The 27060-nt window shown below is 44.1% G+C and overlaps 1 protein-coding gene across 1 annotated transcript in view; it reads left to right on the forward strand.

Annotated features, from left to right (window-relative positions):
- Nucleotides 1-27060, forward strand: part of LOC126298617 (zinc finger and BTB domain-containing protein 24-like) — a 972133-nt gene that overhangs the window by 885368 nt on the left and 59705 nt on the right. The gene's annotated exons all lie outside the window — the stretch shown is intronic.

Consider the following 27060-nt stretch of genomic DNA (forward strand, 5'->3'; position numbering starts at 1 on the left):
TGGAAGTGGTACTGAGTATCTTTCAATCAAGTACTTTCCAGTAGTAAGAGAACTGGGAACGAATACTGACAAACACGTCTGTTGTTATTGTTGCGGTCTTCAGTCCGAAGCCTGGTTTTGATGTAGCTCTCACACTAGTCTATTATGTGCAAGGCTGAGTGTCTCTGCATATCTTACTGCAAGCTACTTCGACTTGAATCTGCTTACGACTATCAAGCTTTGGTTTCACTCTTTAATGTTTCCACATATATCTGCGTCCATTTCGAAACTGAAGATTCCTTGATACCTCATTATATGTCCTATCAACCGACCTGTTCTTTTAGTCAAGTCCTACAATAGATTTCTTTTCTCCTCAATGCGATTCAGCTCATCTTCACTATTTTTCCGATCTATCCACCTAATCTTTAGCAGTCTTCCGCAGCACCACAAGTAAAAAGCTTCTAAGGCTCCAAGATATTCATATCGACCCTCCTCCGTAGCGGAGTAAGCAAACGCACATTTGTGTGGTGGCGCTCAATCTGGAGGCAACCTGTTCGAATCTTGGCTGTGGGAGAAAATTGCATCTCCAGTTTGGGCCCCGGTCCGAGGGTCAGTCATCGATAAGTCTCTCTCATCGCTTCTTTCATCTTCGGCACTGATTTTTTGATGCAGAAAATGTCAAGTTGCACCGTGGTTAATCTGTGCGTCCCACTATGGCTGGATAAATCAGTTGTAAGGCTAGAGGAAGGCAAGGGAGATCCGTGCCTATTAAACACTGTGCTGTTCAGTACAAACTTCAATTTGAGAACAAATTTTTGTTGTTGATGTTAGCAGTGTCTCACACCCTCTATGCGCCACCACGTCTCCTGTGACGATAAATGGTTCAAATAGCTCTAATAGCTCTGAGCACTATGGGACTTAACATCTGAGGTCATCAGTCCCCTAGAACTACTGAAACCTAACTAACCTAAGGACATCACACACATCCATGCCCGATGCAGGATTCGAACCTGCGATCGTAGCGGTCGCGCGGTTCCAGACTGAAGCGCCTTTAACCGCTTGGCCACACCGGCCGGCCCTGTGACGATAAAAATGCACACTAATAGGATTCGAGCCCGGTACTTCTACTGGGCACAACCAGGGTTTAGTGATGTTGGCAGTGTAGGAACAGAAACAACATTTGGGAGGAACAGAGTGGATTCACATGTGCTACGTACTTCCTCCATTGTGAAAACAGATAGGAACGAGTGAAGACGCAGGTACGTTCTGAAGGTCATTCATATTTCCTCGAATGTCGGCTCAGAGTTCGCCTATTCTGAGCCAGAAGTACTCAAACTGTTACTTGACTCATACGTCGCGTGCTTGCTCATTGTATAAGAGGTTAATGCTCAATCTTCCCTACGTTCTTTTTCCCCATTGTATGTCAGCTGCCCGTTGGGTATGCGACTCGTAAAAACGCTGTTACATGCAGTAGTTTCCCATGTTTGTTTTCCTAGAACTCACAACAATGTTATTAATTTCATTATTTTAATACTCAAGTGCCGAGAAAGTTGTAATATAACTATACCATTACGCCGAAGGTATTCAATCGTAACTTCTCTGTTAACTGTACCACAAAGTAGGATTCTTTATGTGTTCACTGTGTCGTACATTCACATTTCGTGTTCCGTACCTTCCTGGATGTGGGACGAGGTAATAACCACATAGCAGCGAGGTCAGCTACTACAGACAAATTCCACACAGCATGCTAACTATCGTCAAAGACAATTTGAACACGCAATACTAATCAAAAGCACTAGTTTTTTTATACATCTACGTTTACATAAGCACTGTGCAATTCACGCATAAGCGTTTGGCAGAGGGCTCACTGAACCGTACGTTAGACGTATCTGTTTAGTTGTCTTTCCTGATAACTACCGGCTTCGGTTTACACCATCAGTACTGTATCGGTTCACGTCAAGACAAAACGTGAAACAACTATAGATACATGAAGTCCAATCAATTATACATAGGTGGTATAAATTAATACCAAGAAATGATCAAATATTAATCACATATTATAGTATATCATATTCACATCGAAATCCGTATAATTACTGCCGCAGCTGAATTGCTTAACGCCTACTGCACTAAACAGGTACCCTTGCACAAAATGCCGCGTGTCCAAGAGTATCCAACCACAGATGTTTGTTATGAACAACAAGCCAGAGCAGAGATATAAGTAATGCCTCTTCATGCATCCGGTGTTAAAAAATATTACAACACATTGCAGAAAACATTGACTCCAGAAGTAGGAAAAGAAGAAAAAATTTACAATAAAATTACAAGTCATTGAAAAAGCTTATAATGAAAAATAAAATTGCAACATCTGAGAATCAATGTAAGAATAATATAGAATAACGTATAGGTGTAGATAATAAAAAGGAATGAGTGAGTGTTAGACCCTAAGATGAGATGATGCTACAAACGGAAGCCGGTATTTAAAACAAAATGCAATTAAACAGCTGAGTGTCGGTGCATAAAAAATTACGTAATGGTTCTTGGCAGTCGTTTTCAAGAAATGTTCAAAACCATAAACTTTAATATTTACCTCTTTCTAATTACAAAGTGCAGGTACTGTTTCACCCCTTGTGGGTACTTCACCTTTACGTGAGCATATAGATACTTGCACCGAGACGTGAATAGTACGAGCTAAAGAAGAAGTGGGTGTTACATTTACTATAGCGTCCTAACAGAATTAGGCACGGCGATATGAATGTTGGGGCCCCTGGCCAAGAGATTGCTAGAGGCTCACAAAAAACTGAAACATCGCCTTCTTCAGACCCATCCACTTATATCGAGAACAAGTAATCTACCACGCTTCACAGTCCGGCGCGATGCAGGGAAAGCGAGTAACTATCTGTGTACAATGTTCCCCGTGGCACAAATCGACGCTTTAACGCTGCAGTATTGCGAGTGTTGTGCTACATCCTTCCCACGACAGCAGCTGCAGCGTCGAAAAAAAAAAAAGCAGACACACACACACACACACACACACACACGTTTTTGACAAGTGTTACCTCTGTTTCACCTACTGCTACTAGACTTCACACGACCCTTGTGAAATCCGCGACAATTCCACGTATTTCACTTGCTCACTATCTTGCGGCGAAAAAGGATATTCTTGTGAGTAGAGGCAACTGGCTCCTAGCCTGGTAGACAGTTATCAGATGTTGACTTTGATGGGCATTAGCCGTTTCTAGTTCAGTTCATTTACAGGGTGGTCAGAAAGAGTCTGAAAAGTTTGTAAGGGTATTTAAAGGTTGTTTGTACTGAGAAATAAGAAATAAGAAAAAAATCGATACAGTGCGGCGTTTTCGATACAATCAGCATTGACGTTGGCCAATCGGTCCGTTGTGCACATAAATACAAACATTTGAACATAATTAAGAAGACATATAAATATGAGAGAAACAGATTATTGGCGGCTGTTTGCGAAAGTCTTTGGAGGGAGCCTTACAATTCCAAGCAAAAAATTTATCCCAGCAGTTGAAAGGACGAAATCCCGAGTAATATCGCAAGGGAACCACGTGACATTGGAACGCCTGTAAGTGAGAACCAAATATGTCTGAAATAAAGTTGAGATTAGTTCATTTATAAATGTTCTAGTAGTCAGCACGAAAATATAATTGACAATGCAACGAATTCAGGTTTATTTTTTAAAAACAATACCGTATTTTAGGTAATGACATGAATATGCCTGTAACCTAATGGCATAATAGAAGTACCTCAGCGTTAGGCTAACGGGGTATACACACTTTAGCCTGTTTTTCTGAGTGATTAACTGTGATTAGAGCATGTTGTTTCTTAACGTTTCATCAGTTTTTTCGTATTGTGATCGGTTCTTTAGTCACCAGAAATACTCACGAAATAACGCATAAAGCACCGATTATGATTTCATATAGAAACACAGGAATCCTACTGATTAATAAAATGAAAAGCAAGAAGTGTCCACACTTTGACAGAGAGCCCCTTCCAGCAACATGTCGAATGCTAGTTCACTCAATTCGTACAATGATTTTACGTTGCATCTTAATCAAATTGTAGAATATAGTAAATATTTTCCCTAAATTCATCGAGTAAATTGCAGAAAAAACACGGTGGGACGACAAAAACAAAATTATCTCAGTGAACTGAACAAAGAGAAAATGGTCTTAATGCAATGAAGGAGAGTACTACGAGGAGAAATCGGAAGCAGTTTCGCGGTAGGAAGATTTGCCTCCTATGCTGCACCGCAGCAGTCAGAAAAGAACTTTGGTGATGACATTTATTGCTTTGTTTTAAGGTACTGAGAGATGTAAATATTTTAGACCCAGTTCTTTAGCAGGCACATTACTTAAATGCCGATAAAAATTAACGAAATAAGATTTTTGTTATGACGTCTGGGAATACGATACATTGCAACAATTATAGAGCACAAGAAAGCTCTGAAAGCTAAAGACAGAAGCATTGAGAAGGGAATATTGCTTGTTTTCTTTTTGTATTACTAATGTTATCGAGCAAGAGAATGGGTTTTGCGGTTCCTATGTTATAATCGACGATGAAAAGCATCAAGAGATTGTAAAATTAGGTCGAAGTAAGTTCTCTTACAAATTAAAAGGTAGGAAGTGCTGAAATTCTTGTGAAACACTGCACAACTTCATTCATAGAAACCTGCAGTGAAGCGTATTCGGTTTGAAAAGCAATGAAAAATGCACAAATAGTTTTTTTCAAATATATCGTATTGCTATTGTCTTTTGTAATGGCCACCGCTAAGCAACGATTCGTGCAATCTTTCCTTTGATGAGGGAACGACGGATTTGGTCCCCATTCTCTTTCAAATATCAACACCCGATTTCAGTCACTCAAGAAATGAAGTAGAGTAGAGTAAACCTTTGTAACGTTTGATACATCTGAAAACTGAATTTATATACGGTTTGATAATGACGTCAGAAATTGAATATAACTAAAATTTTGGGAAAGTATTGGAGAAAGAAATAGAACATCAAGCAGAGGATTGTAGACACTATTATACCTAAGAAATTGGAAATTTGTGGTAAGGACTATAGGACCAAACTACTGAGGGCATCGGTCCCTAGGCTTACACACTATTTAATCTACCTTAAACTAACTTACGCTAAGGACAACACTCACACACACACACACACACACACACACACACACACACATGCCCGAGGGAGGACTCGAACATCCGACGGGGGGGGGGGGGGGGGGGCGCGAACCGTGTAAGACGCCTTACACCGTTCGGCTACCCCGCGCGGCTATAATTCATAAGAAGGAGATACTTAGGGCAAAAATCGGAAAAAGATTGGACATGTGAGGCAGAGCTAATGAGAAGAACGTTTTTACACGTACGCGCACAAATTTCCGATGAATTTACGTCTACAGTATATTCAGTCTTAACGCCAACATATCACGCTTGTTGTAAGTGAATAATTTGAAGAAATGTGAAAAAATAGGTCGGAAATATATGAAAAATTCCCTTGTACGGTTCAACTCATCCTTGGACAAAGATTCCGAAAAAAATATGCACGAGGAAACGACGACGAATGTCTACTGTAAATCTAGTGTAGTTAATTGGTTCAAATGACTGAGCACTATGGGACTTAACATCTATGGTCATCAGTCCCTTAGGACTTAGAACTACTTACACCTAACTAACCTAAGGACATCACACAAAACCCAGTCGTGTAGTTAATTAAATGAGAAGTAAAAATAGATATCCTCTGCAGAAATTTTCTTGCTCTGTTCTGCATTGGCAAAAACGACTGTCAGCGCTTTTAAATTATAGTTAATCCGACTGGGTACAACAACAAAGTATTTAAATTGGAAAACTAAATCCGAGCCTAAGTTTGATCGTTGTGAGCAAGAAGTAAATTTTTGTGAAGAATTCTGTTCGGCTGTCGACCGAGTACACGAAGAAGGGAATTTCAAGGGAAGGCGACTTTCAGACAGAACGTACGCCGTCTGGCCATCAAATTACACCCGGGAGGAACCTACAGCGTCCGCGGATCACCTTTGGCTAAGCTTCGCAATCGGTGTTAATACCCTCTTCTGTAAAAACTCTCCTGCAGCGTGGGTTTTTGGATCCGAAAAGCGAAATATTCGGTGGTTTATTTTTGATTTCTTCTTTTTTCCTCTTCCCGGCGGGAAAAGGAAATGTCTGAGGCGAGATGAATCGCAGAGAGGCTTCGCGGTTTCTCGTTCAAAAGAGTTGGCAGACGAGCAATTTCACCCTAACGCAAAGGGGCCAGTCTAATCTTGGATTATACTTTCAATTAAAGCAGCTGTTTTAAATCGTTTCTGGCCATAAATCTCAGTAAACAGGCGCTACGCATTAACGAGGTGGTAATTCGGTAATAAATACAGGCCGCCGGTCCACGCGAGAGCCACTATCTCAAGGGCGCGGGCAATTTTACTTTTTTTTAGTCCGACGTCGGTACCGAGGAAGCCGTCAGCTTCTCTTATTTGCAATAGCTGCGGCTTCATGCAGCTGTCATACGTGTGTACAACATTTAAGTGCCGCAAAGGGAACAGGTTTGGCTGACACCTTGTAGCCGCCATCTATCATGATACAGTGCATTTGACTTTTTTCCCCTCGTTTTTAAATTATATTCCTAATACCTGTTATGGATACACTACTGAGTTTCCATTATTTATTTATTCAACGTTAAATCCCCAAATGTCATATTTTATCCGATTCCTCGGAATGACTGAGCACAAGGTTACAACTTAGCTTTGAAATTAGACACCCGATTTGTTGACGGTCTGAGATTTCCATACTTAATGTACATGCCAAATTGACAGTCTTTTTTTTTTTTTTCAAAAGTGCTCTGAGTTCACGATGCTCTTAATGAATTTGGTGAGGGGTGATTATAATTAAACTTTCGCTACTTGGGGGACGGAAAACTATTTCCCGTGAGGATACACAGCTGCATAAAAACTATGTTCATACTGTGCGCTGCAGAATGTGCGTTGGTAGTGTTTGTGTGATAACTTGCCGTTAGGCGGCGGTATTGGTACGGCGACGTAGTGCTGAAGCACAAGCATCAGTGATCATTACAATTGCAGACAGTCAACACGGGTCTGGAATAGGTAGGCATACTTTTACTAGTAAAAACAGCAATAGTGCTTTTGCTCTTCACGGTTGTCGACACATTAAAGGGATACGGAGAGGTCCTCTTTCCACATCGGGGTTGAAGAACAAGATTCGGAAGTTCGAATTAACTAGCGATTTTGAAATTGCTCCAGAGAAACGCTGCCGGACCGTTGCGCCACAAATTGTTGAAGAAGTTACTAACGCCTGAGAATTCTGGAAGCAATGTTCGATCTTCAAGCAGTGCGCGAACTGTGTCACGACAGCTGAAATTTCTATGGTCTACCGTTCGAAAAGTGCTGCGACCAGCTGTGAAGTCGTATCTCTAGTGCGGTTCCAGGCTGTTGTGGATGGATGCAGCTGTTCGTGACATTGAGCAACATTTGTAACCTGGAACACAAAGATGGCACGCAGTTAACATATGTTCCTCTCTCATGTGGAAAGCAAAATGTGTTTCTTTCAATAGTTTATTCGCTATCTACCTTCCGCATGTCCTTAAAAAAGTTTCCACAAAGTTTCAATGTCCTACGATCATTCATTTTTCATGAGGGTCTTCTCAAGTAGCGAAAGTTTAATTACAGCCACCATGTTTAAAGTGATAAGTGCTCCACCATCTCAACTACAGTTTTACTGCGTCCGAAAATGCCGTCGTACATTAACTTTACTCTCAAGAAAAGCAAAAAGGAAAAAGAAAAATGCCGTTATGTTTTTACATTAGACGGTAAGCGCAGCTAGACTATAAACAAGATGAAGAGTAAGTACCGATTTTTAAAACATAAATAAGATAAAATTTGGACGCTTCATCTTTTGTGGAACACTTCTGGCATTAGAACTGAGGTTAGCTAGGTAAACGTTTAGTTGTTCAGAGTAAAAGAAAAATATTACGCGCAGGTGCAAGTTTCGATGTTTTTAACTCCCGACGAAGACCTGAATGATTAATTTCGTTAGATGCTGAAACGCTTGTGATCACGCCGTTGGTTGTAGAATACTGTCTTGTATAAAGTTGTATAAAGCTACATATTGTCAAGGACAATTACACAGGAATTCGTGAGGCAAAGAGCACGCTGTTGCAGAAAGACAACTTTCACTGCAGATCCCAACCGAGTAAACTGTGTGCCGGAGCTGGAGAACGGGATATCCGCGTTTCCGCCCATGAAATATCCTTCTATACTTGGGCCAAGTATTGCGGCAGGTTTGAATGTTTCGCTAACAACCACGACTCCTTCTGCCATTTTTGAGTGACGTTTAAAAGTCTACTTGTAGGCTTGGGTTCAAGTAGTGGCAGTTGCGATAACATGCTAGGCTAGCAGTCAACGCCTCCTCCTTGACAAGAAGAGAGATACGGCTGTGACCACTCTACGCACTGGGGAACATACGACAACGACGATACGAGTAGGCCTACTAGTTGTGGATATATGCCTACGCAATCAGCTGGTCCTCTGGAAAGGCGAAACTCCAAACGCGAGCCAGCAACTCTTCGAATTTCAGGTATCCCATATTTTGGCTCGATGGTAGAGCAGCAATGTGTCAGCAGCCATTCGATCCCCAGTTGGTGCTTTTTGTGTCTATCAACTTGTACTGTGGTTCTGATTCCCCGTCAAACTGGGTTCTCCGCCTCCACTCCCCCGGTCACGCATACCCATACACGTTGACTAGAGGCTGGGGGTGGGGGAGAGGCTGTGAGTTAAGTTAAGCAGGAAGGACACCGCAGAAACGACTACAAGGCGCAATGGTGTGACGAACTGCTTACTCGCTAATGACTGTTAATAATGTACGCATCCATCTTGTATAATTCTGTAACTGCATTGTATATTTGCGTGAGCAACCTCATGACGCGCACAGTTTGTGATTTTTTTTATTGGAAACTGCTTTCTCACCACTCTTTTGACCTCAAAAAATCGCTACATACAGTCAGGTGTGCAATGGACGTAAAAGTAAACCTTAATTCTTTGTGCAGTTGAGTAGAGAATTTTTTATCTCCAATCGTGAACAGGACATTGTGGCTTGTCTATACTGTCAAAAAAAGAAGGAAAATTACTGTTTAACATTCCGTCAACAACGAAGTCATTATAGACGGAGCACAGGCTCGGACTGTTTAACCATGGGGAAGGAAATGAGCTGTGGCCTTTCAAAGGAACCATCCTATTTGCCTGGAGCCATTTAGGATACATTGTCCAGTCTGTCAACATGTCTCCAACGGATATTTCAAGCTTTGATGATGTAAAATTTAACACCTTTCAGCTGTCAATTTTCAACCTTATTTTACTAGGCAACCAGTTTCGGCGCTTTATTGTGCCACCTTCAGGCTCCTGACTGACGTGTAGGAATAATCTACCTTGCTTGTGATCTAAGCGGGGGCCAGCAATACTGATAGTAGTATATATCTACTTGCTACAGTGGCCACTTCAAAGGCGGATGATTTTTGAAGTGGTGACTGCAGCAAGTAGATATCTACTAATATCAGTATTGCTGGCCCCCACTTCGATCACAAGCGAGTTAGATTATTCCTAAACGTCGGCCAGGGGCCTGAAGAGGGCATAATAAAGCGCCGAAACTGGTTGCCTAATAAAATAACTTTCAAAACTGACGGCTGAAAGATGTTTAATTTGACATCATCTATCGAACAGCCGAGTCCCTCGACCATCGCTAAAAAGATGGACATACAGAGATTTCAAGCTTTGATAGTGAGAGGATTGTCACATTACGGCACGAAGTGTTTTCAGCATGATGTTTCCCGCCGAATCAAGGCCGTGTTCAGAGTGGCACTGATAACGGTAAGCAGAATTAATTGCCAGAGGCCGTCCAGTTACTTCGGCAGACAGCTTGATTACATTGCGTCCGATGTCCTTTGTCCTTTTTGGGGGCGGGATCGAGGAGGTTATGTTAGGTTACGTTAGAATCTGTTCTGTCAAGGAAGTTAGAATCTACTTTAACCTCCTTTGGCGGGATGGATGCCACGACGCCCCTGTGCTTGCCGGCGAGTGCTGCACTCCGGTTTTGATCATAAAACGCCACCGAATGCGTGTGAATGAACTACATCTGTTTCGAAAAGAGTGTGGCGATTACTGTACACTCTTTCCTCAATTGTTGTAATAACCCAACGACCGTTATTAATACATTAGATGAAGAGACAAACGTTCTATTACATACTGGAGATTATTCGTGGTGACATTGAAGAACGAGATTACAAACACTCTTCACAACTTCTAATAAATTCAGCAAAATGTCGAAACACACACATTTGCAAATCATCTCGCATAACAGAATCAGCACCCTACTGATATAAAAACTCCAGTAACCAGTAATAATAATCTGTAGACAGCCGGCGACCATCAGACACAACCGAAAAATGTTTCACTAGTATCTTTAAGCACCAGTTCCTGTCAGATCACCGAAGTCAAATGCTGTCGCGCTGGGCTAACTCAAATGGTTCAAATGGCTCTGAGCACTATGGAACTTAACATCTGAGGTTATCAGTCCCCTAGAACTTAGAACTACTTAAACCTAACTAACCTAAGGACATGACACACATCCATGCCCAAGGCAGGATTCGAACCTGCGACCGTAGTGGTCGCGCGGTTCCAGACTGAAGCGCCTAGAACCGCTCGGCCACACCGGCCGTCCTGGGCTAGCACTTGGATGGGTGACCATCCAGTCTGCCGGGCGCTGTTGGCAAGTGCGGTGCACTCGGCCCTTGAGATGGAAACTAAGAAGCTACTTTGAGAAGTAGCGGATCCGGTCTCGTATACTAACATACGGCCGGGAGAGCGGTGTGCTGACCACATGCCCCTCCATTTCCTCATCCAGTGACGCCTGTGGGCTGAGTATGACACGGTGGCCGATCAGTTTCGTTGGGATTTCATGGCCTGTTCGGGTGGAGTTTAGTATCTTTAAGCATACGATACGCCACCCCTCTTACTCGAACAAATTATTTTTTAAGCTTGTAATTTACGCCTAATGTTTCCGATAAAATTTCCTAAACTAGCAACGGATAATAAACTAGGGGGCAAGAGAATTGTGAGAAACCAAGCACGAGATGGTGAGACCGGAACAAGGCCTAGTCCTAACCCTGGAGTGGCAGAAAAATAAGAATTTACGATTAACATTTTTCCTACTTGTTTCCAATGAAATTGCGATTTCCGCCCATAGATTCCGAGCTAAATCACGATTATGGTGTTTTTCATCTTCTGGATGCCACAAACGCCTCCCTTCTTACCTAAACTTCAATTTCTCAAAGTCTACATTTCGTGTGCACGAACGCCGGCCGATTCGACCGAAGAAAACAAACTGGTCTGAATTTCACCGAGTGTCGTCCGAAGTCTGTTCGTTCGGGCGATGAGATCTACTACATTGTTACCGCGCACGTACAGGCGTACAGATTCAGAAAGATCAGCCACCCTCGGCCGATGTTGGTCGTAGATGGAATGAACCGATGTCGGTGCCACCGTGACCGTACCCTAGCGAACATCACAGCGACGTCTTTCGAACATTCAGTAGCTACCGTGAGAGGCTAAGCATTGAAATGGTCACTCACAGCCAACAGTACCAGCGGATGACTGCTGCTTACAGCGGGTAGTCTTCTCTGACGAGTGCATGGTTTGTCCGGTGGTTGATTATCGTCCTAGAAGAGTGTGGAGGTGGCCAGGTATCAATGCTCGTCTCTGGATGTGGATCTGTCATGTTTTGGGCCGGTATCGTGTACGGGTGCTGGAGGCCTGTCATCGCTATAGAGGAAAATTGTGGGATGTGCAGTATCAGGACAGGCTCCTCCAAACTATGTTCTAGCCCTGCAGTCAACATTTCGGCGATGAGTTGGCTTTCAAGATGATAACACACGAACGTTCCGCGTACACCTCAGGAACACCTTGCCCCCCCCCCCCCCCCTCCTTCCCCCGTGGGCAGACATCAACAGAGTGGAATATGGCGTGCGCTATGTGATGGCATGAAACCAATCGAGAATGCTTGGGGGGGGGGGGGGGGGTAGTTGAACTTTGCTGTGTGGTGTCACGGGAATCCTCTTCACATACTGCATCGCCTCAGAGAGTGGAACGAGTCTGAGCAGCGACATTTCGAACCGTATGCTAAGGCGGATCGAAGAATGCTACAGTGCACCAGGTGGAGCACGACGGAATTGCATGTCACCCAGCATCAAATTTTGGTTTCACATGCATCATTTTTATTTTTAATAACATTATTCTTTTACTGTCATAAAGTTTATTCTTGCATTCTCCGCTCGCTTGGATTCTAACACCAGGCGTTTGTAGATAAAAAAAAAATGGTTCAAATGGTTCTCAGCACTATGGGACTTAACTTCTTTGGTCATCAGTCCCCTAGAACTTAGAACTACTTAAACCTAACTAACCTAAGGACATCACACACATCCATGCCCGAGGCAGGATTCGAACCTGCGACCGTAGAGGTCGCGCGGTTCCAGACTGTAGCGCCTAGACCGCATGGCCACTGCGACCGGCGTTTGTAGATATGCATAGGTACTATTTAATAATTTATTTCAGAATAATACTAAGAAGCGATTTCAAATAAAACATATAAAATCAGTGTTAGGGAAGGCAAACGGATCTTTGGAAGGGTTTTTGGAAGTGAGCATAAAAGACCCTGGTACGGTGAAGTTTTAGTGTGCTGCTCGCTCTTTTGAAGTAAGAATGGCGGTAGGTAGCGAACGAACTCAGGGACCAGGTGGTAAGATCGTAACATATGGGTGCAGCAGGTGAAGGTATAAGAAGAGTGAGCGTGGAACTTATATGGCAAACTGTGGGAGCAAGACGACCCTGTTCTTGCGAAACACAGTTGTGTAAATTTAGAGAACATGTATTCTAGTAATAATCTGCGACGATTCTGATGACACCATTGTAATTGTATCTAGCGTAAAGATTCTGAGAGTAAGCTAAGAGAGATTTCGACACGTAAAAAGGCATATAGACAGTCATTGTTCCATTGCATCATACGCGAATTAAGACAGAAAGTCGCCAACATTGGTACAAATTACTCCCCGACACGCACGGTCTAGCAGCTTATGAAGTATTATCTAGAGGTAGATGATGTGTGAACACAACCTCTTTGTCGATATCCGGTTTTACTATTCAAAGTAAAGCAGTAGCCATTGCAGAACAGCACAGTACCTAACTAAGCGTGCTGCTGTTGGAGCTGAGACGTGCACGCGTTACTCCATCTGGCCTTTTATGTCAAGGAATGAAAAAGTTTCTGCGGCATCCCTCCAGACTTCATTACCTTAAAGAATAAAACTTCCAAACGTATAACGTAGTACTGAGTCAGCAATCTGTAGCCAGGCATGTTGCTTTACATTTTGCTTCGATGTCGCTGCACAGCTGGTAAATACGAGCACGTACTCCTCTTTATCTACGGACTGCGCTGTTTTATTTTGGCTCTCTAGCGATGTGCTACGGTACTCTACACGGGGATTTCATTGTGTGCCTCGACTGCAGACGTATACCTACCAACATACGAAAAACTGATTACCTAACTTCACTATTTTCGATGTCGTGATTGAATCTTTATGACTACCCCCTGGTTTTAGAAATACCATACCGTTCGTCAGAACTACCAAGGGCTGCTGATACGATACCTGATGGTGTCTCGTTAAGAGAAACCGGTAGATAAGGTTTGTTTCATGATCGACCTTCATGCTTCTGAAATACGATTCTTTTTAATGATTTTATTTTACGGTTGAGAAAAATTGTAAAACGTATGTCAGAAACTGCGACCCGTGGTTTGCGGCTGTAGTTCACTAGGGCTGCAGAGAGGTGACAGTAGAGAAGATAAAAATAGGAAAAAAAGTCCTGCCGGCCAAGTTCGACGCGAAGTAGTTAGCTGTTCATTTTGAAGTGAAATGTCACAAGGTTTGCCGGTGGCGTAATTAAGAGCAGGGAAGGGGAGGCCCTAACGACTCGCATTGTGGCCGGAGTAGCCCCACCTGCCCACTGCCACTCCTCGCCTCATTCCCGGCTTTTGCTTATATTTTCGGTTTTATTTCTTCGTATCAAACACGGAGACAGATGAGATTATAAGCGCTGTGCGGTGCCATATTACACAGAATGTTGTCTTTGCCTTATATTTTACTCGCATCGATACGCCATATCTGAAATACGAGAAAGCAAACTGCCCTCAACTTCCTGTACTAAATTAATCTGCATTTTTTCAAACGTCCTCAGCCTCCCGTTCCTCTTTCTCCGATGTCATTCCACCGATATGTTCGCAGTTTACTCAGATTTTTGTTCGCACTGTCTCGCAGTTTGGCGATCTGATTCCCTTGTGTGGAGTACTTGTTGATTTCACACCAGTTAGACTTTTGTCTTTGTGCACATACTTTAGCCAGCAGGATGTACGCCCAGTTTCTCTTGAAGCCTGTGTAACCGCTGTGCTTATCTCTTCAGACCGTGTCTTCTCTGGCGTTCCTTGCTAACTTTTCACTCAATGCCTTATTTGAATCTTCCTGAGAGATAAAAACCGTGTGTCCGACAGGGATTCGAAAGCGGAACCTTGCCTTCGGCGGGCGATGTTCTTGTCTACAAACCCATCCAGCACGACTCGCGACTGTACTTCCGATGTCATCTCTCTCCTTTTTCCGAAACTTCACAGAAGTTCTCCTGCATACAATGCGAGAGTAGCACTCATTGGAGAAAGGATATTGTGGAGAAATTGCTTTGCGACGGCCTAGGAGATTGTTTCCAAAAAACTAAAGCTACGAGGGATGGTAGTTGATCGTGCCTGAATAGCTCAGTCGCAATATCAGTTTTGTCAAACAAAATTATGAAAAAAAGCCTCCAAAACCACTGCCCGCGAAAATCACCGTTCCGGGTTCGAATCCCTGTCCAGCACAGAATTTTGGTCTACCAGAAGCTTCAAAACAGCGCACACTCCACTGTATGGTGACATTCACGAGGATCATATTTCTGTTTCCTTTTCCTCCAAACCGATTTCAGTCTGACTCAGATTTTTTTTTTCAGTTGAGGCAAATGCTGGGAGTGTTCCTTCAGTGAAACTGACTGGCCTCGTGCTTCATCTTCTGTAACATACTCGAAATGAACGGACTTCAGTTTTCTTTTCTTCCTTCATTTTTTTCCGTTCCTTGAGTTATAAAAATCCTTTAACTGTTCTTACTCTATACTTATTTTCAGTTGTGGAATTTTCTGCTGTGCCCAATGTCTCCACAACAAGTAGTCGATTAGGTTTAAATTTGTGCAGTAGAGTCTCAAATTTACTTGGAATAACGTAGGTCTAGATTTTTAGTAGTACCCAGATCAACTCCTGCACAGCAACATAGGATGTTTTCACGATGTGTTAGTTAATAGGAAACTGAGAAAGAGCTAGAAACTGTTCAGTAATTTAGATTTCCATGTATTTTACTAAATTACATGTTTACGAGCAATAATATACTGCTAGAAAATTTGTAAAACTGGAGGAAATTACCGGCATGACGTCCTTGCTTCGCTGACATTGAGTAGAAGCCAGAATATGTAAGGAGGTAAAGAGCGTTCCTGCATTCCCATTACGAAGCCCCATCCGAAACGTCTGAAAGTGATCGTAGTTTCTGTAAGAGCGACAGGGAGGAGCGCAGAATTGTTTCAGTTAATATTAGTCGATATCAGAATGTCCTAAATATTTCGAATTATTTTTTTCTCTGTGTGAGTAACGCTGGGTTTAGCCAGACAGAAAAATTCACCGTCTTATGACAGCAGCTTTAACTGGATGGCGTTTGCGTATGGATACTGAGTCTACCTGAAATTACGGAATTACTCGTCAGCGACTAACACGTCAAGAAAGGTACTTGATAGCATTGTGTTACCGAATTCAGTTTCTGTAAACAGATGCTGAAACAGTACTGCACGAAATGCGAAAGCAACAGGAAATTGTACAGCTCCTAGATTCAGGTTGCATATTATAAATCTGTGGTCTACATATTCGTTTGAAATTTTTCCGAATACTCTTGAGAAACTGTATAATCTGAGACCGACCATAACTGAAATACGTGTGGACAAAATACTCACTGCGTCTATATCTTTTAATTGGCATTACTGGTGGATTTCGTTCTTGTTTTCTCTTTCGCGCTATGCTTTAACGTTCCGCGGATAGCGGGGGCGTTAGGTACGGAAATTAACTTTCGTACGTGCAGATAGTGTCTGTCACTTTGCAGCTTAATGAAGGCAGTAGTTTGAGTTATTTTTGACTGGAAAGAGAAAAAAATGAGTCGAGAGTTACGGTCGGAACGATTCTTGCAAATGCCTCGACGGTCCGTGGTGCACAGTCCCGGAGAAATAAATTTTAAAAGCCCGGAAATATATTCATCGCGGGCGCACTGAGATGTCACTGCAGGCTGGCTGTATCTCCTCCGACCGCAAACTTTCCCAATGTCGTCACACTTTTAAACGCCTCGGCCTTTTTTTTCGCTTCGAATAAGGCGCCGAGATTTCGTTGTACTCGCGAGCCACAATGCGTCTCCGTTCCGCCCTTCAAACACCTAAACTAAACATATGTTTCCACACCCCAAAAGGAATAAAGAAGGGAACTCATAATTATAGAGCAGCTTTAAAGCTTTTATGTTTTTGCCCGCGGGCGGCCATCTGGCCTCGGAAGATTTTCTCTCCGACTGGTGAATGGCGTGCGTGAGTGAGGATACCTCGGCATAGAATTGTTATTAGGTGAGGGCGTATAAAAAAAGATTCTCAATAGAGAAGAAACAAAACGAAGAGAATAAAACACGAGTGCCGAGTGGCGGCAGGCGAGGAATGAATGTGATTAAAGGACCGGTCCGTGATCCTCGAAGGGAAAAAAAAGAAGCGGGGGGGGGGGGGGGGGGGAAGCGGTGGGGGCAGAACAATGCGCACCGCGCCTTGCTGGCCGCCCCTCTCGGAATGTGTCGTCGGCAGAAGCCGCGCGATTGTCACCAAGTCTTCCACCCTCTCCTCGCACCTCACCGTGATCAGCTGATGACGTAGCTAGTTGCTAGCGACTGAGTCGGCTGCTTTCCGAAGTGACGTGAGTGCTAACTCATGCCTATAATATGCTCAGGAATAAAGAAGAGCTAGTTTAATGGTGTGCCCAGCGGCTGGACACGCAGGCTGGCTAAATGTTCAACTTGTACAAGAAACTCTCGGAAATAGAATAAATGGAAAACGCACACTGCCGCAAAGAAATGCAACTTCCTCAGGGAATAGGGCATTGTGGTGTGGCAGGTACTTCATCATTGTAGGAGCGTATGATAGCAAATTCAGACCAAATGCCAAGTGAAGGGTACCCAAACAGTCGCATCAATACACAGTGTACCCTCGTTTGGCGGCAATGCAGGCGTGCATTCTCGCATGCAAACGATAATAAAGCTGCCGAACGGAAACCTGAGATAGATCGTCCCAATCATATTACACCTTTTGTTACAATCCAGCAAAAGATTTTTATAGTCTCTGGAGAACGAGTTCTTACTGGAAACGGCAGTTGTTGTACATGAGGAAGAGCACTTGCATCGCAGCATCCGTACTTGGAAGTGCAGTGTTCTGCTGAAAAAGCACATCACACCCCTGTCGAAGGCCGGCCGGGTGGCCGAGCGGTTCTAGCCACTACAGTCTGGAACCGCGCGACCGCTACGGTCGCAGGTTCGAATCCTGCCTCGGGGATGGATGTGTGTTACGTCCTTAGGTTAGTTAGGTTTAAGTAGTTCTAAGTTCTAGGGGAGTGATTGCCTTAGAAGTTAAGTCCAATGGTGTTCAAAGCCATTTGAGCCCCTGTCGAAGAAATGGCGGTAGCACGGGAAAACAGTCTGTCCAATGTAGTGGGGATTGGTTACTTTACCCTGCAGAAACACCAAATGTGGCCACGAGTTGTAACTGAGGGCCACCCTCACCACGAAACTGGGGGAGCGACCTGTCTGTCGTGTGCGAATACACTCCGGAATAGCCCAGTCGCCGGGTCTACACGTCAAACGTGTCAAACGTGTACGTCCATTACTCGCATACAGACAGTCACTGAAGACAAAGTGGCATTCCATCCTCCAGTCGACTGTTTCACGACAGGAGAATAGCCATGTTTGTCGGTGTCGTGGTGTCTAGTCCTGCTGCGAGCAGACCATTCCAGTGGTGCTTGATAACACATGAGGTGCAACATTTGTCCAGATTTTTTTCCCTGGATGACGTTCTTCGGGCCACAGCTGCTCTCATATTGCGGCGATCTAGATGTGCTTCTGCACTGCGTAGACGTCCGTATCGTCGACGGCGAGTGTGGGGTTGTTCCACAGACCAGTACTGAAAGCAGCATCACATCACCGATGCGCGGAAACTGGTCGGTATGTCCATCTAGCTTCCCACAGGACCATAATACGACTCTGTTCAAGTGCCTGAAGTTGTTCAACAGGAGTACGTACTCTTCAGCGGGACATGGCTGTACCCTAGAATGAATGTTGCGAACACTGTTCACCTCTTCATTCTGCGTAGGAACTGCCTGCAGAGTCAAAACAGAAGGCTCACAGACAGGTCTCCTCAGTGCCATCTGATCGCCTATTACCGAGACAAGTTAACCACTATCACTGTAATTCTTCAGTGTGCCCTCATTATGCACTCAGTGCCACTGAATACGGTTGTTGGCGGTGTTGCGTTTTTCCCCGGCAGTGTAGTAGTATGGACTGTACAAGAAAAAAAACAGGTTTCTATAAAAAGAAACTGCCGATAACATCAGAAACTATAGGCCTTGGGGACCAATGTAATTCATGAAAGCCTATGTTTTCGAAACAACCCTGTATGGTTGCAAATTGTGGACAGTGGGGTTGACGGGAAGGAAATGATTAGAAATGTGTTGTTACACGTGGCTGTTGAAGATGAAGTGAACTGGCGGAGTAAGGAGTGAAGACGCCCTGTGGCGGAAAGAAGCCTCACAAACAATGCAATAAATCGAAGAGGTAGAGTAGCTGACCGCATACGACGACATGAGTCGTTGCTGATAACTGTAGCTGAAGGGATAGAACCACAGGGGCCTCCTGAGTGTGTGTAACAAAATCTTTTAGGGTGCATTCCTGAAATTTCCACTAAAAGCCGAGTGACGTGGCACATTAGTTACATTAGTTAGATGCAGAGCCCGTCTCCGGGAGGACAGTGGTACAAATCCCAGTTGGGCAGTCCAGATTTAAGTTTTCATGGGTTCACTAAATCGGATAACGAAAATTCCGGGATGGTTCTTTAGAAAGAGCGCTGCCGATTTATATCGCTATCGGTCCCCATGGCGAGGGTATGCTGTCTCTCTATTGACCTCATCACCTGTGATACTTTAGACACTAATCTCACTGACTTCCATTAGGAGGACTCGATCACAGAGTGCGCCATTTGTTTTAGAGGTCATCTTTAGCGCGCGTAACTTTCACATCTGCCGATATGTTTTGGTAAATCCGAGAGATTACAGCAAGTTTTATGTACTCCTCTACTTGCATTTCCTGTCAGAGTCTTTAAAACATCAGTCTTGTGAATTCAATGAGAAATGTCCTAGTCAACTTTCGAGTTTTAGATTAGACATGCCAGGAGAGAATGAAATGCCTGCCCGGTTTGCGTGATAAAACAACTCGGGAAAGGAGGCCGGTGGGGCTGAGCGATTCTAGACGCTTCAGTCTGGAACCGCGCGACCGCTACGGTCGCAGGTTCGAATCTTGCCTCGGGCATAGACGTGTGTGATGTCCTTAGGTTAGATAGGTTTAAGTAGTTCTAAGTTCTAGGGGACTGAAGACCTCAGATGTTAAGTCACACAGAGCTCAGAGCCATTTGAGCCAACTCGGGAAAGCAGCCAACGAAACACATTTGTCGTCCTCTGTAGTCGCTGTTGCGACTAAAGAAGTATGGACCTAACCCCACACTGAATCGCAGGAGATTCACCATGGAGACTGACCACTACTTCATCGTGTGAAACCCAGCTCGCGCTATTCGTGCACAAGAGTCAGAGGGCCATAGACACGGGTTCACAGGTAGATGCCGTGTATCTTGATTTCCACAAGGCGTTCGATACAGTTCCCCACAGTCGTTTAATGAACAAAGTAAGAGCATATGGACTATCAGACCAATTGTGCGATTGGATTGAAGAGTTCCTAAATAACAGAACGCAGCGTGTCATTCTCAATGGAGAGAAGTCTTCCGAAGTAAGAGTGATTTGGGGTGTGCCGCATGGGAGTGTCGTAGGACCGTTGCTATTCACAATATACATAAATGACCTTGTGGATGACATCGGAGGTTCACTGAGGCTTTTTGCGGATGACGCTGTGGTATATCGAGAGGTTGTAACATTAGAAAATTGTACTGAAATGCACGAGGATCTGCAGCGAATTGACGCATGGTGCAGGGAATGGCAATTGAATCTCAATGTAGACAAGTGTAATGTGATGCGAATACATAGAAAGAAAGATTCCTTATCATTTAGCTACAATATAGCAGGTCAGCAACTGGAAGCAGTTAATGCCATAAATTATCTGGGAGTACGCATTAGGAGAGATTTAAAATGGAATGATCATATAAAGTTGATCGTCGGTAAAGCAGATGCCAGACTGAGATTCATTGGAAGAATCCTAAGGAAATGCAATCCGAAAACAAAGGAAATAGGTTATAGTACGCTTGTTCGCCCACTGCTTGAATACTGCTCAGCAGTGTGGGATCCGTGCCAGATAGGGTTGATAGAGACCATGAGGATACAGTCAGAGAGATTAGTGCCCACACAGAAGCATATTGACAATCCTTCTTTCCAGAACAATACGAGACTGGAATAGAAAGGAGAACCGTTAGAGGTACTCAAGGTACCCTCCGCCACACACCGTCATGTGGCTTGCGGAGTATGGATGTAGATGTAGATGTAGATCCTTCGTTGGAGGCGAACGCGTTTAGCACACGGCTCTCGCCGTCGTAGTTCGAAACCAGGGCCGCTGCTGCCTTCCCAGGTCGATTGGTCGTGCTGGGAACAGAAGCCAGCTGCTCTGTCCTCTGTCCTCTGCCATATGCCTGCTGCCGGCCGGGACGCCGCCTCTCCCTCTGCAGGCGGTGTTGACCCTCTCCTTAGTATTCCTCCTCCTCCTCGCAAATTATGCCAATAGTTTGAAAAGGAGGAAGAAACCTTCCGAGTGCATATCAAATTTGCACTCCTAAAAAGTCTCCGGCTGTCCATTAAAGTAGCGTTAATTGAGGAGACTGGCAGAAGTGGCACCCGGGGCCGATAATGAAGCGACAATAAGCGGTCAGCGGCGCGAAAGCAAACTGGCCGCGCCGCGCGAATTTTTAATTTAGGGGAGGACCTCGCTTCTCAATGGAGGAGGGGAGCCTGCTCATCGTGCCCGCGACCTTAGTTTCGCCTGATCGATATGCAGGCGCCTGGGGAACGGTTTTACACGGAAATCCGTACGTATCTGCCGGCGCCTCCAATTAACATCGTCTGCCGCCTGCGGCCACACTCGGAAAACTGTGTGAGTGACAGCGCTTCTGCGACACGTATTAGACTCCTTCCTGTTCTGCTACAGATCGTTTGTGGGAAGCGTAGCTTCCCATATGACGAACCAGACAGTGACGTTGCAAAAATAGCCTATTGGAGAAAACGATACTTGAGTATTTATTTATACGGTCGCGGCATTAATTAAGAAGGGAGTGGGACAGGTTGTAACCTGTTCCAGATTTGTTCAGACTGTACACTGACAAGCAGTAAAGGAAACAGAGGAAAAATTTGGAAAGAGAATAAGTTCGAGGAGTTGCTTATGACATTGCAGTTTTGTCAGAGATGCAAAGAACTTGAAAGAGCAGTTTAATAGAATGGATACTGTCTCGAAAAGAAACTTTGAGACTGGCTGGCTCTGAGCACTATGGGACTTAACATCTGTGGTCATCAGTCCCCTAGAACTTAGAACTACTTAAACCTAACTAACCTAAGGACATCACACACATCCATGCCCGAGGCAGGATTCGAACCTGCGATAATAGCGGTCGCGCGGTTCCAGACTGAAGCGCCTAGAACCGCTCGGCCACACCGGCCGGCCGAAATTTTAAGATTAACAACAACAAAAATATAGCTATGATAATGGAATATAGTTAAATTAAATCAGGTGATTCTGACAGAATTAGGTAAGGAAATGAGACAGTAAAAGAAGTGGATGAGTTTTGCTATTTTTGCAGCAAAATAAATGTTGATGGCCGAGGTAGAAAGGGTACAAAATACGGACTCGTAATATCAAGAAAAGCATCTCTGAAAAAGATATTGTTAACATCGAATATAAATTTAAGTGTTGAGAAGTATTTTCTGAAGGTAGTTGTCTGGATTGTAGGCTCGTATGGAAATGAAATGTGGGCGACAAAAATTTCAGACGAGAAGAGAATAGAAACTTTTGAAATGTTATGCTGCAAAAAACGGTGAAAATTACATGGGTAGATGGAACAACTAATGAGGAGATGTTGAAAAGAACTGGAGAAAAAGAAATCTGTGGCACAACTTGTCTAAAAGAAGGGCTAGGTTAGCAGGACATATCCTGAGAACTAATATATCGTCAGTTCGTTAACGGAAGAAGTGTTGGCGGAACAATTTGTAGAGGCAGACCAAGGAATAAATGTAGCAAGCAGGTTTAAATGGATGTACGAGGGCCTGCTGAAAATTAAAGTCTCCGCATTTTTTATGTGAAAATTCTTAAAGCTGTTTAAATAAAGCAGGCTTTGTTAACATTCTACGTCCTTAATCTTCGTATCTACATATGTATTTCTCGATGTAGTCACCTTGACGACTACAATATCACTCCCGCCGAGAGGCCAGTTTGTTGATACTGTCATTGTAGAATGTTTGACTTTCTTGAAGGAGCCACAACTTCACCTGTGCTTTCACCTCGTCTACACTATCACAGTGAAGTCTTCCAGTGTGTTCTTTAAGTTTTGGAAAAAGATGAAAATCGTGTGGAGTCAAGACGGGACTGTAGGAGTATGTAGGATGAATGACTTCGAACACAAGGTGGCGGATTATTGCACATGTCGCAGCGCTCGTGTGTGGTCTGACAGTGTCATGCTGAAGAACAGGGGGCTCCATGTGTGGACGAACTCTTCGAATTCGAAACTCGGTTACAGCACGCTGTTTCTCACGCACCGACACTGTTACGTTACACACTGCCATGACACACGCTAAAATTCGGATTGATCTAGTAACAGAGGGCTGCAAATTTGTAGACGGGAAGAATAAAAATGTAAAATGTTGGAAACAGTTTTAAAAAGGTTTAAGAGTTTTTCATATGATTCAGCATGCCTCCATAGATTGCGTCAAACTAGTATTTGGGCAGAAGACGACGACTACTACTACCACTTCTACTACTATGGTCGCATTGTAAGTTTCCCGGTCTTAGAACGCATAAGCCTGCGGATGCTAAACTTGTAATCGACTTCGTACGTTTGCAATACTGGCGTTCTTCAATTGGTCGTAATTCTTAGAAATACAAAATAGTTGATGATTTCACGCTTGAAAGCTATCACCAAATTTGCCATGTTTCTATGCTCGTACCTTCTCGACTGTTTATCGTCCACGTTTCGCTTCCACACAGAAGTACACGCTATCAACTTATTTCAGAACAGACGCCCTAAAATCTAAAACTATATTCAATATTAACAAATTTCCCATCTTAAGTAAAACATTTCTCGCCATTCTCTGTTTACTTTTGATCTTTCCTTTACTTCGACATTCCCCATTTATTTTGCTGTTTAAATACCAAATTTAGTGTACCACATTTAGTCTCTCCTTCCCTAATATAATTTCTTCAGCGTCACCTGATTTAACTCGACTGCATTCCGATACCCTTGTTACAGTTCTTTATAATCTCTTCCCATTAGACTATCCGTTTCGTCAAGTACTGTTCCAATTCCTTTGCCGTCCATGAGAGAATTGCGAAGTCATCCGTAAATCATAAAGCTTTTGATTCTTATCCTTTTCTCAATTTCATAGTACTTTCCTTTACTTCTATGCTGTCTCATTCCTTTCTCAGCTATAACTCCTTTCAATGTCTATCGAATCTTACAACATCAGTCAGGTTTTTGTGCAAGTTATACACTTACCAGGTTGGATTAATAGAAGCAATAGAGCAGATAGAAAGAAGAACGGTTCGTTTCGTCACGGGATCGTTAGATAAGCGCGAGACCGATACGGATATGTTCAAGGATTTCCACCGGCAGACGCTACGAGAGAGATGTTGCGTATCATAGAGGAGTTTACTGTTCAATTACGAGGCCGTACGTTCCAACAACTTCGAAATTTCAGAGAGTGACTCCCACCCAACATTCTCATAAACATCATTCCTATAACTACAGATGCAATATATGTAGGTTTCTCTTCTTTTTTTAAAAAAAAAATCGATCTCCGAAGGTAATTCAAGGGGTCAGTACCGCTTCGCATATTTCTAAATTTCTGTGGAAATCCCACGTGTCGGCTTCTACCAGTGGTTCTATCCCACTGGAAATAGATCGTGTTAGTATTTTAGAGCTGGCCGCTGTGGCAAAGCGTTTCTCGGCGCTTCAGTCTGGAACCGCGCTGCAGCTACGGTCGCAGGTTCGAATCCTGACTCGGGCATGGATGTGTGTGATGTCCTTAGGTTAGTTAGGTTTAAGTGGTTCTAAGTCTAGGGGACTGATGATCTCAGATGTTAACTCCCAAGGTGCTCAGAGCCATTTGAGTATTTTACAATCACGCCTTACTAAACGGAAGGATCGTTAATACTTAAAACTGTGTTTTGTTACTGACGATTAAATTATTGACAAGCGCGATAAAACAACCGTTTTCGTGAATGTGGCTGACACGTGCGGTGACATTATAAAAGATACCGCCCTTTCTCCGTGTGCTCTAATTTCACTTTTGGCCGCGGGACATAAGTGGGTTTTATCTCAGTAGTTGTGTTTCACGTGTTCAATGATATATTGGTCGTAAATATCAGCCGTTTAAGTTCCATTAAAACTGATCTGAAAAAATAGTATCCGTAATCGTAAGAAAACAATTTGGACGGGCCAGGAAATCGGTAGCCGTCTTTCAGATGGAACCGTCTCAGCATTCGTCCGGCTGATTCAGTAAATCCGCTCGAAACAGCATCTGAATAACATTCGTACATTAGCTGCTGCACCGCTTCTTTCGGTGGATAAAAACTGGAATAAAAGAAGAAAGTTACAGGAAGATGGAAGAAAATGACAGGGGAGAGAAAAGTGGCTAACTGTGCGGCTGTGTGTGTGTGTGTGTGTGTGTGTGTGTGTCCGCGCCGTTGCAAGCGCGTTTTAAAATTTGTAGCAGCGAGCATTTCCATTCTTATTTCTGAAAGAGATCGATGATGCGTCATCACGAACGGAGGGGCCGGCAAAAATAAAGTGCAGCGCCGCGCAGCCCGGGAAGGGGTTGCTGGCTGCGTGCGTGCTGTCCGCAGCTTACTCATGCCCGCGTCCGCGGGCGAGCCCCACGGCGGCGCCCAGCGCACGCCTACAAAAATTTCGCGGCCTACTTCCCGCCCTATGACGTCACTCACACTGCCAGTATTACATTTTTCTCACAATAATAGCTCCTTCAGCGAGCCCACCGGACAAAAGGTCAGCGAGCGAGGAGCACACTGGACTCGCATGTGTGAGGACGACGGTTCAAATGCGCGTCCGACCATCCAGATTTAGGTTTTCCGTGATATCCCTAAATTGCTCCAGGCAAATGCTGGGATGGTTCCTTTGACACGGCGCAGGCGGTTTCCTTCCACATCCATGACACAGTCCGAACTTGTGCGCATTCTCTAATGACGTCAGTGTCAACGGCACGTTGAACCCTACTCATCTGGGGCGGCCTGAGTGGCCGAGCGGTTCTAGGCGCTACAGTCTGGAACCGCACGACCGCTACGGTCACAGGTTCGAATCCTGCCTCGGGCATGGATGTGTATGATGTCCTTAGGTTAGTTAGGTTTAAGTAGTTCTAAGTTCTAGGGGACTGATGACCACCGCAGTTAAGTCCCATAATGCTCGGAGCCATTTGAACCATTTGAACCTACTCTTCTTTCGAAGAAAATATCAGTCACACCGCCCCCCCCCCACTTCTCCTCCCTATCCATTTGGGGATCTACATCTACATCCATACTCCGCAAGCCACCTGACGGTGTGTGTCGCGGAGGAAACTTTGAGTACCTCTATCGGTTCTCCCTTCTATTCCAGTCTCGTATTGTTCGTGGAAAGAAAGATTGTCGGTATGCCTCTGTGTGGGCTCTAATCTCTCTAATTTTATCCTCGCGGTCTCGTCGCGAGATATACGTAGGAGGGAGCAATATACTGCTCGACTCCTCGGTGAAGGTATGTTCTCGTAACTTCAACAAAAGCCCGTACCGAGCTACTGAGCGTCTCTCCTGCTGAGTCTTCCACTGGAGTTTTTCTGTCATCTCCGTAACGCTTTCGCGATTACTAAATGATCCTGTAACGAAGGGCGCTGCTTCCCGTTGGATCTTCTCTATCTCTTGTACCAACCCTATCTGGTACGGATCCCACACTGGTGAGCAATATTCAAGCAGTGGGCGAACAGGTGTACTGTAACCTACTTCCTTTGTTTTCGGATTCCATTTCCTTATAATTCTTCCAGTGAATCTCAGTCTGTCATTTGTTTTACCGACGATCAACTTTTATATGATCACTTCATTTATATCATTTAAATTTGTAGAACTAGTACCGTGCCGCCAGAGGTCGGAATCCCGCACCTCTAGAATACGAATCTACGGTTGAAATCCTGTTAACGATCTTCTAGAACGCACCTAATGGCCAGACGCTTCTAACACAAGTTAGGCGTACTATGCTAAAGTACTCTAGGCGACCTTCTCTCGTTCATTCAAAGCGAGACAAGGGCCTATGGTGTGGAGCTCGAGTTGTCCTGGTGGTGGATGAAGTTTTCACTGTCAATATTTGGCCAACAAGGGGAGGAGAGGTGTCAGCGTCAGTTTCTGATCA

Source organism: Schistocerca gregaria, chromosome X (genome assembly GCF_023897955.1).
Source record: "Schistocerca gregaria isolate iqSchGreg1 chromosome X, iqSchGreg1.2, whole genome shotgun sequence".
Classification (NCBI taxonomy): Eukaryota; Metazoa; Arthropoda; class Insecta; order Orthoptera; family Acrididae; genus Schistocerca; species Schistocerca gregaria.